This window comes from Aythya fuligula, chromosome 2, assembly GCF_009819795.1.
Source record: "Aythya fuligula isolate bAytFul2 chromosome 2, bAytFul2.pri, whole genome shotgun sequence".
Classification (NCBI taxonomy): domain Eukaryota; kingdom Metazoa; phylum Chordata; class Aves; order Anseriformes; family Anatidae; genus Aythya; species Aythya fuligula.
This window is the reverse complement of record NC_045560.1, coordinates 153935776-153947686: the sequence shown is the minus strand read 5'-3', so window position 1 is coordinate 153947686 and position 11911 is coordinate 153935776. Positions and strand designations below refer to the sequence as shown.

At 36.4% G+C, this 11911-nt stretch overlaps 1 non-coding gene across 1 annotated transcript; it reads left to right on the top strand.

Moving 5' to 3' along the window:
- The first annotated feature begins 907 nt into the window (after positions 1–907).
- On the top strand, positions 908–980 carry TRNAV-UAC. Its single transcript has one exon. It is a non-coding gene; the product is annotated as a tRNA-Val (tRNA).
- Positions 981–11911: the final 10931 nt, after the last annotated feature.

The following is an 11911-nucleotide window of genomic DNA, read 5'->3' as shown; positions in this document are numbered from 1 at the left end:
TTATGAGGACTCTTATTTTAAATAAAATGGATGAGTTCTGTAACAATTATCATGACTAAATATTGTTAATCATTGAAAAGCGCATTTAATGTTTTAAAAAATAAAGCAATACGAGCTGTAGACATGTTCAGCATGGAAATAATTACGTCTTCACTGATTCCTGTGTAATACACAATAAATGTTGTTTTGCCAGTGGAAACAGTTATGTTGTGATGTCTCTGGTGTTACTAATTAATAAAAGCTACCAAACAAAACAAGGTGGATAATTGAATAAGAAGAAATTATGACTGCTTTGTAGAGAAAAACTGTCTTGATGAAGGGGTTCTTTGCTGAAATGAAAGAGACAAAACCTGATAACCTAAGTGTGCTTCTTCTTAACACGACTGTGTTACTTTGAGAACCAGAGCTGCTGTCTCTGCCTGGCATTTGCATAAGAACAGCCTGTGCCTGCACACACATGTATATATCAGAGATGCCCTGGTATTCCTTTATAGTCTGTGAAAGTTCCTGTTGATAGAGGCAAAAGCATTCATGCTATAATTCACATGATGGCTTACAGACCTGACGTTCAAGCAGAATAAATTGCTCTCTAGACTCCCTTGACTCTGCATTAATTATAAATGCTGTTTAGGTTTATTTCTGATATTTTCACTGGATACAACCACTAAACCAGATGGATCCTACCCTTTGTTTAAACGTTCTTCCATCCTCTCTTTAATAATTGTATGAAAGAGATCTTTCTGACTTGGATTACAAATTGCATCCATTCTTCAGGATCTTCTGTGAACCTTTATCAAAGCATGGACACTGGCTGTAAATATTATGGGCATAATTACAGTTAATTGAGGAGTGAGAAAAAAAAAAAAAAAAAAAAGATCCTTTCATGATTTTATGACTTATTTGTGGTGGTTCCATAGTGTAGTGGTTATCACATCTGCTTTACACACAGAAGGTCCTGAGTTCGAGCCTCAGTGGAACCAGCAGCACTAATCTTTAGTCCAAATGCTACATGTCTCCACTGAGGAGAGGTTGAGATAAGGGGGGACTCTTAAGCTTGGTAAAGCAAAAGGTAAAGGGGGATCTTATCAATGTCTATGAATATCCAAAGGGACGGGGGGTACAAATAAGATGGACAACACTCTTTTCAGTGGTGCTAAGGTCACAATACAACAGAAGAAAACGGGAGCACAGGAGGTTCCTTATGGACCTCAGGAAGCCAGCAAAGGAGGCTGGGGTTGCACGAAACAATGGGAGGGGGCAGAACCAGGACAGCTGACCACAACAGGGCAAAGGGATGTCCATTATCATACAGTGTGAGAACACTCCTCTGGAAGTAGCTGGGCATCAGTCAGCGGGTGGTTAGCATTTGCAATGTGCATCAGTTGTTTTATACATTCTTTTATTCTTTTGTTGTTATTATTATTATTATTATTATTATTATCATTATCATTATCATTATCAGTACCATTATTATTATTGAACTGTCTTTCAACTCACAAGTTTTAACCTTTTTTTTTTTTTCTTTTTCTTCTGATTCTCTTCCCCATCTTGCTTGGGGGAGCCAGCGAACAGCTTTGTGGTGCTTAGTTGCCTGCCAGGTTAAACTACAGTATCCTGGTTGAGCAGGGGCTGGAGCATATGACCTTCAGAGGTCCCTTCCAACCTCAAACATTCTGCGATTCTGTGATCTCATCTTAAACAAGACACTTAAAATAGGTCAGAAGAATCCCAGCTGCCCCATATCTTTCCACTGACAATAAAGAAACTTAAAAGAGACTATATGAGATGTTGATCTTTGTTACAGGTATTTTAAAAGGAGATTCAATTTCCTAAATACAGAAAATCAATGTAACCTGAGATAAGCGCTGCATATCCCTGGCCTGTATCTTGTTCCACAAAAGGGCTCAGGTCCCTTGTAGGTACTGTAGGTCCAAATTGATGAAGATGCCTCTGATATCCAAAAACATCTCAAGAGTCTCTGGATGCCGATATTTAGGCAGTTTAATTCTGGCCCTGAATAATGAACAAAATCCATTCAAAACAGTTTCGAGATTACTTTGACAGTACTTTGCAGAGCAAAAAGTCTCTCCAGTTTCCCCTTGTGTTCTTAAGACACTCCAATATGAGAGGCACGGGAAATGTGCATCTTGGAGTTCCTTCTTTAAAAATTTACCTTCTAGCTTTTTATACTATTCTTTTGCTTCTACCAGAAATGTTGCTTAAAGGGACAGTTAGGCAATATCATCTGCAGTAGTTTATTGTTGTAATCCTTTGGGTCAATTATAAGAGGAAGAGAACATTCTGTCTAAGATTTTTAACATTAGTAAAGCATTTAATCTTAATTTATTTATTTTTAGAAATAAAATCTCAGCTTAATTCTTTTCAGAATACATTTAATTGTCTGAACACCCTTTCACAACAAAGGAAAATGCCATATAATTAGTATTAGAGATTCAAAAGAGAAGTATCTGCTTAATCAGAAGTAGATATTCTGTCTGTTGGGCTTTTAAATAGAGATGCCAATGGTAAATGATTAGTTAATTATGATAGGAATCATATCTAATCTCTACTGATTTATGAGAGTCTGAGGATGCTTAATTCTTGATCTCTGTAATTAAAAATCTGCATAAAGTTGAAGCTCAGTTGCTTTCTTGCATCCTATCTTGTATCAGGAACAGTGTGACCAGCAGGGCTAGGGAGGTGATCGTCCCCCTATACTCAGCTCTGGTGAGGCCGCACCTCGAGTACTGTGTTCAGTTTTGGGCCCCTCGCTACAAGAAGGACATCGAGGTGCTTGAGCGGGTGCAGAGAAGGGCGACGAAGCTGGTGAGGGGCCTGGAGAACAAGTCCTACGAGGAGCGGCTGAGGGAGCTGGGCTTGTTCAGCCTGGAGAAGAGGAGGCTCAGGGGCGACCTTATCACTCTCTATAGGTACCTCAAGGGAGGCTGTAGCGAGGTGGGGGTTGGTCTGTTCTCCCACGTGCCTGGTGACAGGACGAGGGGGAATGGGCTTAAGTTGAGCCAGGGGAGTTTTAGGTTAGATGTTAGGAAGAACTTCTTCACTGAAAGGGTTGTGAGGCACTGGAACAGGCTGCCCAGGGAAGTGGTGGAGTCACCATCCCTGGAAGTCTTCAAAAGATGTTTAGATGTAGAGCTTAGGGATATGGTTTAGTGGGGACTGTTAGTGTTAGGTCAGAGGTTGGACTCGATGATCTTGAGGTCTCTTCCAACCTAGAAATTCTGTGATTCTGTGATTCTGTAATGCAGATTCAACTTCCAAAAGTCATTTTGTTAGTTCCACATTAGAGCTGACAGATATTGCTTAAAGTATTTAGGCTTTTATTGTAAAATAATATTTATTTAGTTGTTTATTTTTATTTATTTTTATTCCAAATTGGATAGCTAGCTAAGCTTAAGACAATGAGATGCTTAGAGTTCCCTAAACCAAAATATTTGACAGTCATATAAACCATCTCTTCAGACACAGTTAATAGATCCTGCAGTGCATTAATCTTACAGCAGAATTTCTACTCCATTTGGGTATTGGGAGCATTGGGTAGGGGCAGGGGTGAAAAACAGGATGGTTGTAGATAACATGATTGGGAAATAAATAGAGAAGCTTGTTTGGTGCCTCTGAGGATGACAACGTAGCTGAGGACAGCTGTCCCACTGTGGTCTGATCAGTCACCCACAGCAAGGTGGTGACAGCAAGTGTTAAGTGAAGTGAATTAGGTGGCAAGAAGAAGTCTAATCTTGACAATGATTTTTACATTAGGGAGATTAATCAAGGTTCCAGTGATCATCAGCAACGCTGTGTTTACTTAATCCCTACATCAGCCATTAGTTAGTGAGACTTTTTCTGTATTTAACTGCAATATAGAAACACACATGGTTAATTTTAGCTTCTGAAAACTAGCCATACGGTTTTTAAGGTATTATAAAAATCAATATAATAAAAAAGTCTGCAGACATAGCAATACATTCCAAACTATGAAGAGAAAAAAGGCCAAACCAAAAATGATAATAACATAGCCTTCCATAGATGCCATTTTCTGGAAATAAGTGTTTGAACTGAACAAGAACATGGCATCTCCATTTACTATTTTAGCTAGGTGTACTAGGACCATATTAGCTACATTAATCAGAGCAGAAATATGAGATAGATACCTTCTAAAGATAGCACTTTATCTGTCATTTTACTAGAACAAGCTAGCTTGCATTAAAACAAGATTCTTCATTTGTATTTACCATGTTTGGCACTTTCCAAGTATTTTCACATCTCAGCTCTGGCTTCTTGGTCAAATAGATGTTGTAGAATAAATTGTAGAGTTATGACAAGATTGTTCTAGATGTCTGTTCTGATTTTTTTGACTTTTAATTTTCTAGTATCACCTGCAAATCTAATGCTATTGCACTCATATGTGTGTGAGAATATATGCATACATATATATGTAAACACATATATCATCATAAAACATGGAAACTATAAGTACAATGTAAATATTTACAAATAGTATGTATATAAGTAGATATATATATCATAAATTCATACATATATTTGAATACAATTATACACCTCTCTCTCTCCAAATATACATGTATGTAGAAAAGCCCTGTGTTTTGGTCCAGCTGGGTTTTTCTACCTACCTACAGATTAACAAAGTTTGTGAGCAACAGCCACTTGTAAGACTTAGATAAATTAAGGTCTATGTCTTACATAACATTTATAAAGGCTTTTTGATGATGTCTAACAATGACTTAGCAATTTGTTTTCTCCCTTTTTCAGTTTTACCCTTGCAAAAGTGTCTAACCTGTGTGATTGATAACCATTGGTCCTTAAATCAGAGATAACAAGAGAAGTAAGAGATAAAAATATCACAATGTTTATTTCTCAGCTTTTTTAGTGCCACTAGTTTTGTCATTTCAGATTGCATAAACCTGACAATTAAACACACTGACTTTCCTGTCAGTGCATAATCTACTCATAGGCAGCCCAATCAGCAGAGGATTATTAGTATTCTGATGTTTTTATTAGGCCATAAGTATACTTAGCAGTTAGCTTCAAACTTTCCTAATAGCAAAAATAAAATAATAGCAGTAATATAAAATCCTAGAATTATTTATGATATATTTGTTTGTTTCACTAACATTTCATTCTGTTCATGTTAACACTTCTCTGGTTCAAGAATCATAATGCACTTGAGCATCTTAGCAAAGCTCTGCTGTGATCATTTGTGGTAAGTTATCCTCATTAGCTCACTTTATAAATCTCTTCAAGGAGACAACATATATTTGTCTCACAGTGTCAGACAGACTGGCATCATTTGTGCCTGCTGGACCACCTTGACTATTACTGCAGCCATTGGATATATTTCTGCAATTTGTCTGCTTTTTTCATAACCCTCTGCTTCCCATTTTGATAAGTGAAATCAATGAATTATTGAGTGGTATTTTATAACTTGACACAAGGACTTGATTTTGTGGTGTTGGGCACTGGTGGCATCACAGAGGTGTGATGCCACATAGAGCTTGGTGCTTCCACCACCCTAGAAGACATAATAGATAATCTCTGCTATTAAATCCAACCAGACTACAAGATACAAAAATGAGTTCAAAAGTTATACCAACTTCTTCTACCCTGTAATAAAGTAAATAATATTACTGACATCCAATACACACTCATTAGGAGAAAAACTTCTCCAAATCGTTGAGGAATTGCACTGGCAGGAATACTTGTGGAAAAACTTTAATGTCGTTAGTACTACAGAAGACCAGTCAAGGGCTGACATCACTATGCCATGTACTATAAGGCCACGCAGCATAGCACTCAGCAAAGTGGGTGGAGGATATGCTGAAGATTTGTTTTTTTCCCCTCTGGAAATTACCAGTTTGTCTAAACTGAGCAATTATGCTGCTTTCACTAATCACAACTTTTCTCAAGATGTTTTAAATATCAGCCTTTCATTTTATAATGACATTTTGGAATGTAAACTAGCAACTAATTACAGCAAAAATACATGAAAGGTATCGCTCCAGTTACTGCTTCAGTTACTGCTTCAGTTACTCCAAATCATCTGTTAAAAAGTTTTTACTATATGCATGTTTCTGATAGTTTAACTTTTTATACTAATTTTGGAAGAAATTGTTTTGAAATTGCAAATATTTCCTAAGGTAAGAAAACTGATTAGCATTCACCTTTGTAAGTCAGTCTCTGCCAGCATTCACATTTCTTCCTTAGAGATTAATTAATTAATTAATGTAAAATTAGGATCTGTGGTCAAGGGCTCAGTGTAGCTTTGGTGAAATGGTTATATTAGAAAATTTTGAATATCTGTTCATTTCTGAAGATAATATTTTCTGCATGTGCTTGTTAAATTAGTAGATACATATATGCGTATTCTAATATTCTCGCATGAGTCAATCTCTATGGTAATATATGCACACAAGGAGAAAAGCTTAAGCAAAGATTACAGAAGGAAAGTCACAGTTATGTAGGAGAGCAATTACAATAAAATACATTGTCATCATGTTTTATTAAAATAGATAAGCTACTGAATTTATGTAATCATTTCTTAATTTTATTTATAATTCCTGGTTTCATACACCTTGCTCAGACTTTTTTTTTAAACTTTCAGGAATATTCAATTACACACACCTTAATAATTTAAGATCTACCAAGGAATGACATAAAAATTTGATAAGTAGCAGCTAGCTTTTTTATTACTATTATTTATTTATTTTTATTTTTAAGCAAGCCAAAATAATTTGCTAGTTTACCGTGAAACAATTTTGTTATAATGGTAATATTTAAAATTTATTTTATTTATTATTTCTTAAAATTTAATCTTCCTAACTCTGGTTTTTGTCTTTAAATTTACTATCATAATTAACCCTCCGTTGCTGAAGGGACTTACAGATTTACAACTGATACTGATTTTTGAAGTTCTCATTGAGTAAAGATCATGATCAGTATTAACTGCATGCTTATATCCACTTGTTTAAAACTTAACAGATTTGTATTCAACCTGAAATGATTTGGCATGATAAACTTCAATATGGCATGATATGCATTTAAGTGTCTCAAGTCATATCACCTCTTTTTTTTTTTTTTTTTTTTTTTTTTTTTCAGGCCACTGCTCTAATTTACCAAGATTGTTTTGAATTATAATCCTCTCATCCACCACACTTGCAGTGCCTTTCAGTTTTGTGTCAGGTGAAAATTTAACATACATATCCTGTATTTTTTCATTCAAGTTATTAACAAAATGACTTAATATTAGCAGACCCAGGAAAAAAACAAATAGAACATCAATCAGCATATTCTGACAACTAACCATTAGTGATAAACTTTTGCATGGGAATATCCAATTGAACTAAATTCTGCCTTTGTGCCAAAGACCATCGTATTCAGACAACATATAATTCTCAAGAACATCCTTCACTGGTCTGAGTACACCGTGTTCACCTACATGAAAGTAGGTGAAATTACTCTTTTAATTGGTGCCCAGCAACAGGACAAGAAGCAACGGGAACTAAAAGTTTTGAACAGAAAGTCAGCTGAACATGAGAAAACACTTCTTTACTGTGAGGATGACAGAGCACTGAAACGGGTTGCCCAGAGAGGCTGTGGAGTCTCCTCTGGAGACATTCAGTGTAACTTTCTGGCTGAGCAAGGACCTGCTGGTCAAATGGAGATACAAGAAGGAAATGCACAGGCAATGGAAGCAGGGACATGTGGCCTGGAAAGAGAACAGGGATGCTGTTCAGATGTGTAGGGATGGGATCAGGAAAGCCAAGGCACAGATGGAACTGAATTTGGCAAGGGATGCAAATAATAACAAGAAGGGATTTTACAGGTATATTGGCCAGAAAATAAATGCCAAGGAGAGTGTACCCTCCCTGATGCATGAAAAGGGAGAACTGGCAACAACAGACATGGAGGTACGCACAAAGTTCTTTGCTTCAGTCTTCACTTCCCACATCTCTCGAATCCCTAGGCAAAGGCTAGGTGAGCAAAGGCTCTCCCACTACAAGAGAAGAACAGGTTTGAGACCACCTGATGAAACTGAACAGGTACAAGTCTAAAGGGCATGATGACATACAGCCCAGGAGAATCCCCACCTGAAGTACTGCATCCAGGTTTGGGGCCACCAGCCCCAGTTGATCAGAGGGCTGCAGCATCTCTCCTATGAAGAAAGGCTGAGAGACCTGGGGGGATGTTCAGTCTGTAGAAGAGAAGGCTCAGGGCCTTCTCAGAAGCCTCATTGTGGCCTTTCAGTACTTAAGAGAGGGTCATAAAAAAGACAGGGAGAAGTTTTTTACACAGACAGATAGTAATAGGACAAGGGGGGGGAGGGGGACGGTTTGAGATTTCAGCCTCAGAGGTAGCTACGGACAGATGTACTCTGTGCATGTGCATATATATTTTCATATATTTATGCATATGTAACTATTCTGAACACATTTCAGAATCCATTCCTAATATCAAGGTATTTGATTCAGAGCAACTGTTGCCAACATAACTGAAGGAAACTTAATTAGCTTGAGATACCAACTTATGCCCCAGACAAATTCAAACAGAGGATTTGAGCTCATTGTTCCCTGGATATTACTTTTTTATATCATGAATCTGATTTATTATATACTGTATCATGAGACTACCATTTACATTGCAATGAGATGAGATTCATACAGGCATACAGCTCCTTTATCTAGCTATCTGTATTGCTGTTTCTATATTTATATTCAGGGGATGCTATTAATTTGAGTGTAAGAATTTGCTGAACATTACTGATGGAAAATTTTCTTGTGTAGCAAACACCGTTTTTCAAAGGAGTTCTTTTAAATTTTCTATACTTTTTTTTTTTTTTTTTTTTTTTTTTTTTTTTCTCCGAAGCATGACATTCATGCTTGAATGAAGGATTCCATTCAACCCACAGCCATCCACCTGACTGATCACCTTGCTCAAAGACACAACAAGAGGTGGTACAGATCTAGTAGAGAAGTTAAATGACAGAAAAATCAAAGCTCTAGTAAATCCCTTGGTTAAGCAATTTGAGAGGTCAAAACTCCTTGGGTATGTTTCCTAGTAATTAGTTTCATGTTATTTCTAGACTTTTTATAACTTTATGGAGCTAATAGGTGACAAAATAAACATTTGAAAATAGTTGAGGGGAAAAAAAGGAAAAGCACAACAGTTAATGTTATTATAGCTCCGCTTACAAATATTATATTAAGTTCAGTAGCAACATTGCTTTTGAAATATTATACTGCAACAAATTATTTTCTGTGGGAGAATAATAACCTTGTAATACAGATCTGAGACAGTGTTCATTATGCTCACCCTGAAAATGGAAGGCTTTTCCCAGCAGTGCAAATTCTAGTGTTTCATCCAAACTAATTTTGGAAGTTTCAAATCACTGAGTTGCCAAGACTCCCTTGGAGATTTCCTTCTCAAGCTGAGGAGTTGTAAATATCAGAATATTGATATTTGAGCCAATTTTCCCCTTTCTGTGTTTCATTGCACTGCTAAAGATTCTCCCTTTTCATACAAAGGGATGGATGTTAATGTCAGGCAGAATCAGATTAGGAAAAAATAAAAAAGCCACAAAAATAGAAGTAATTAAGCATTGCAATCAATATCCAAACAGGGTGGAAGGTGGTCTCTGTAAAAGAGTTACTTAACCAGATCAAAATTAGTAGGCTGAATACCAGGATGGACTTTTACCAACTCCTGAGGAAGTCACAGGAACTTTGAGAGGATGTGCCAATTAGCACAGGACAAAATCATCTGATGGACAGTTCTAGTTTAACAACATTGAAAGTTAAGTTCCACTGCCTGGAATACTCCCGGGAACTGTTTAATTTACTGTTATGAATGTAATCATTACATCCTGTTTGGTACTCTGTGCTGTACGAGAGGTCAGGTTAGATTAGTTTGTTGTCCTTTCTGAATTTTAGATCTGTGATACTCAATTCCTAATGGAGATCACTGTGGAGATGTCTTTTAAAATCTGACGGTATCGAATAGTGTTGTGAAGAGTTTTACTCCTTACTGAGTTCTACACAGAAGTAAAATACTGAACACACTGAAAAAAGAGACTTGAGAGGAAGGCAATTTAGAACGTCTGTACAAGTGATAGATTTCAAAATGCTACTGCTTCTGGTTTATCTCAGTTTTCTGCCATTCTGATCTCCTTTATCAGTGCTTCTTTTCCTTCATGAACCACATGATGTATGAGAGCTACATTTTTGATGTCAAAGGTTTTCCTTGAAATAAATGCAATCATTTGCACAATAATTTCTTATGCTCGACCCCAAGCCATAGGGCACCGGTTATCTGAAATGTCAAGTGGCATAATATAATGAATGGAGAATCAGTGTGAAGGAAAACCAGTCACTGTAGTTAGCAAGAAGGGCTACACACCATACTGACAGCTTTGTGAAAGTACTCTGCCAGGTACATAACCCTGATGATAACACCAGCATCATGGTAACAGAAGGAGTATAGCCAAGCCTGATTAGAGATGACATTTTTGTATGAAGGAGGTGGTGATCAGCTATAAAAAGTGAAAACAACAACAACAACAAAAGAGGGGAAAAAAGAGGAAGAGATTAGGCAAATATTGGCAAAGTAATAACACATCAAAGCTTTGTCTTTCTGGTCCGTGAGGTCAAGAATGCAACAGTGCACCATTGTCACAGTACTTTAATTAGCTTTAATTCTCACCTCTCTTCATTAATCTATGCTCTCCCGTTCAATCCAGAAACAATCAACAGAGCACTATTATTATTACTATGATTATCACTACACCAATAGCAGCACAGCACATTGTTGAGTTGCAAATTTCAAAACCTTTTAAGTTAATTAAATTAAATGAAGCTTACAATGTTGCAGACTGAATCACTTCTGCTGTTCTCACACTACCTCCCCTGCCAGATTTTAAAATTTTCTAAAGAAATGTGGGAGTCATATTTTGGGGTAATAAATTAAAATTTTAACCTCTAAATTGATTTTTAAACAAGATCTGTCTCCATCTGTTCCAGTGAGGCTCTTATATTAAAACCCTAACGAACCTTTCTAGATACAAAGTTTTGAATTAATTAATCAATTAATTAAATTATGTATAGCATAGCTTAAGTTTTGATAAAATTTAACCCAGGACAGAGACAGACAGAGAGAGATTTGCAATTCCAGTTCTTCTTCCTTCAAACACTTACTCTTATATTTAACTTTAAGAGTAATAGTAATGTCTTTGTATGTATTCTATGCATGCATGAAGTTAGAGAGAAATACGTGGCTTGGTTAATAAAGAGATAAAGAAAAACAGAAATTCAGAATGGCCCCTTGTTTCTCAGCATCCTTTCAGGACAAGAGTTTATCCATGAGGGATATCCCACCTGCTAACCCTACTGCAAGCACAGAAAATGAAAGAAATAAAAACCTCATTCATAAAATTCATTAAACTTGGCTGAACTGAAAGGAAGCTTTCACTGTTCCCCATCTTCATTTCCTGGCTTTTATTTTTTTGGGTACATACCAGAAAATAGACTTTCAACAAGTTGTTCTATCAAATAGTAAATAACTCCGGATCTGCTACTGTTACATCTCTGTACCTTCCCAGTTACCTGAGAAAAAGAACATGCAGTTCTGGGTCTGAACATAGTGGCTGTTATAACCATCTGTTCACAATTTTTACCAGACTACTCTGAAAGGATTATAATAGCTCTTCATTAATGTACTAACTCATCCTAAAGTAAAGATGAAAGCTAACTTACATGTACAATTCTTTATTTTTGTTTTCCCAGGCAATAAAAATAAAGCACCAATTCCTAAGACTATCTGATCTATTTATATTTCTATGCAATTATAACAGTAAAATTACTTCTCAATATATAATGTATGTGTTATT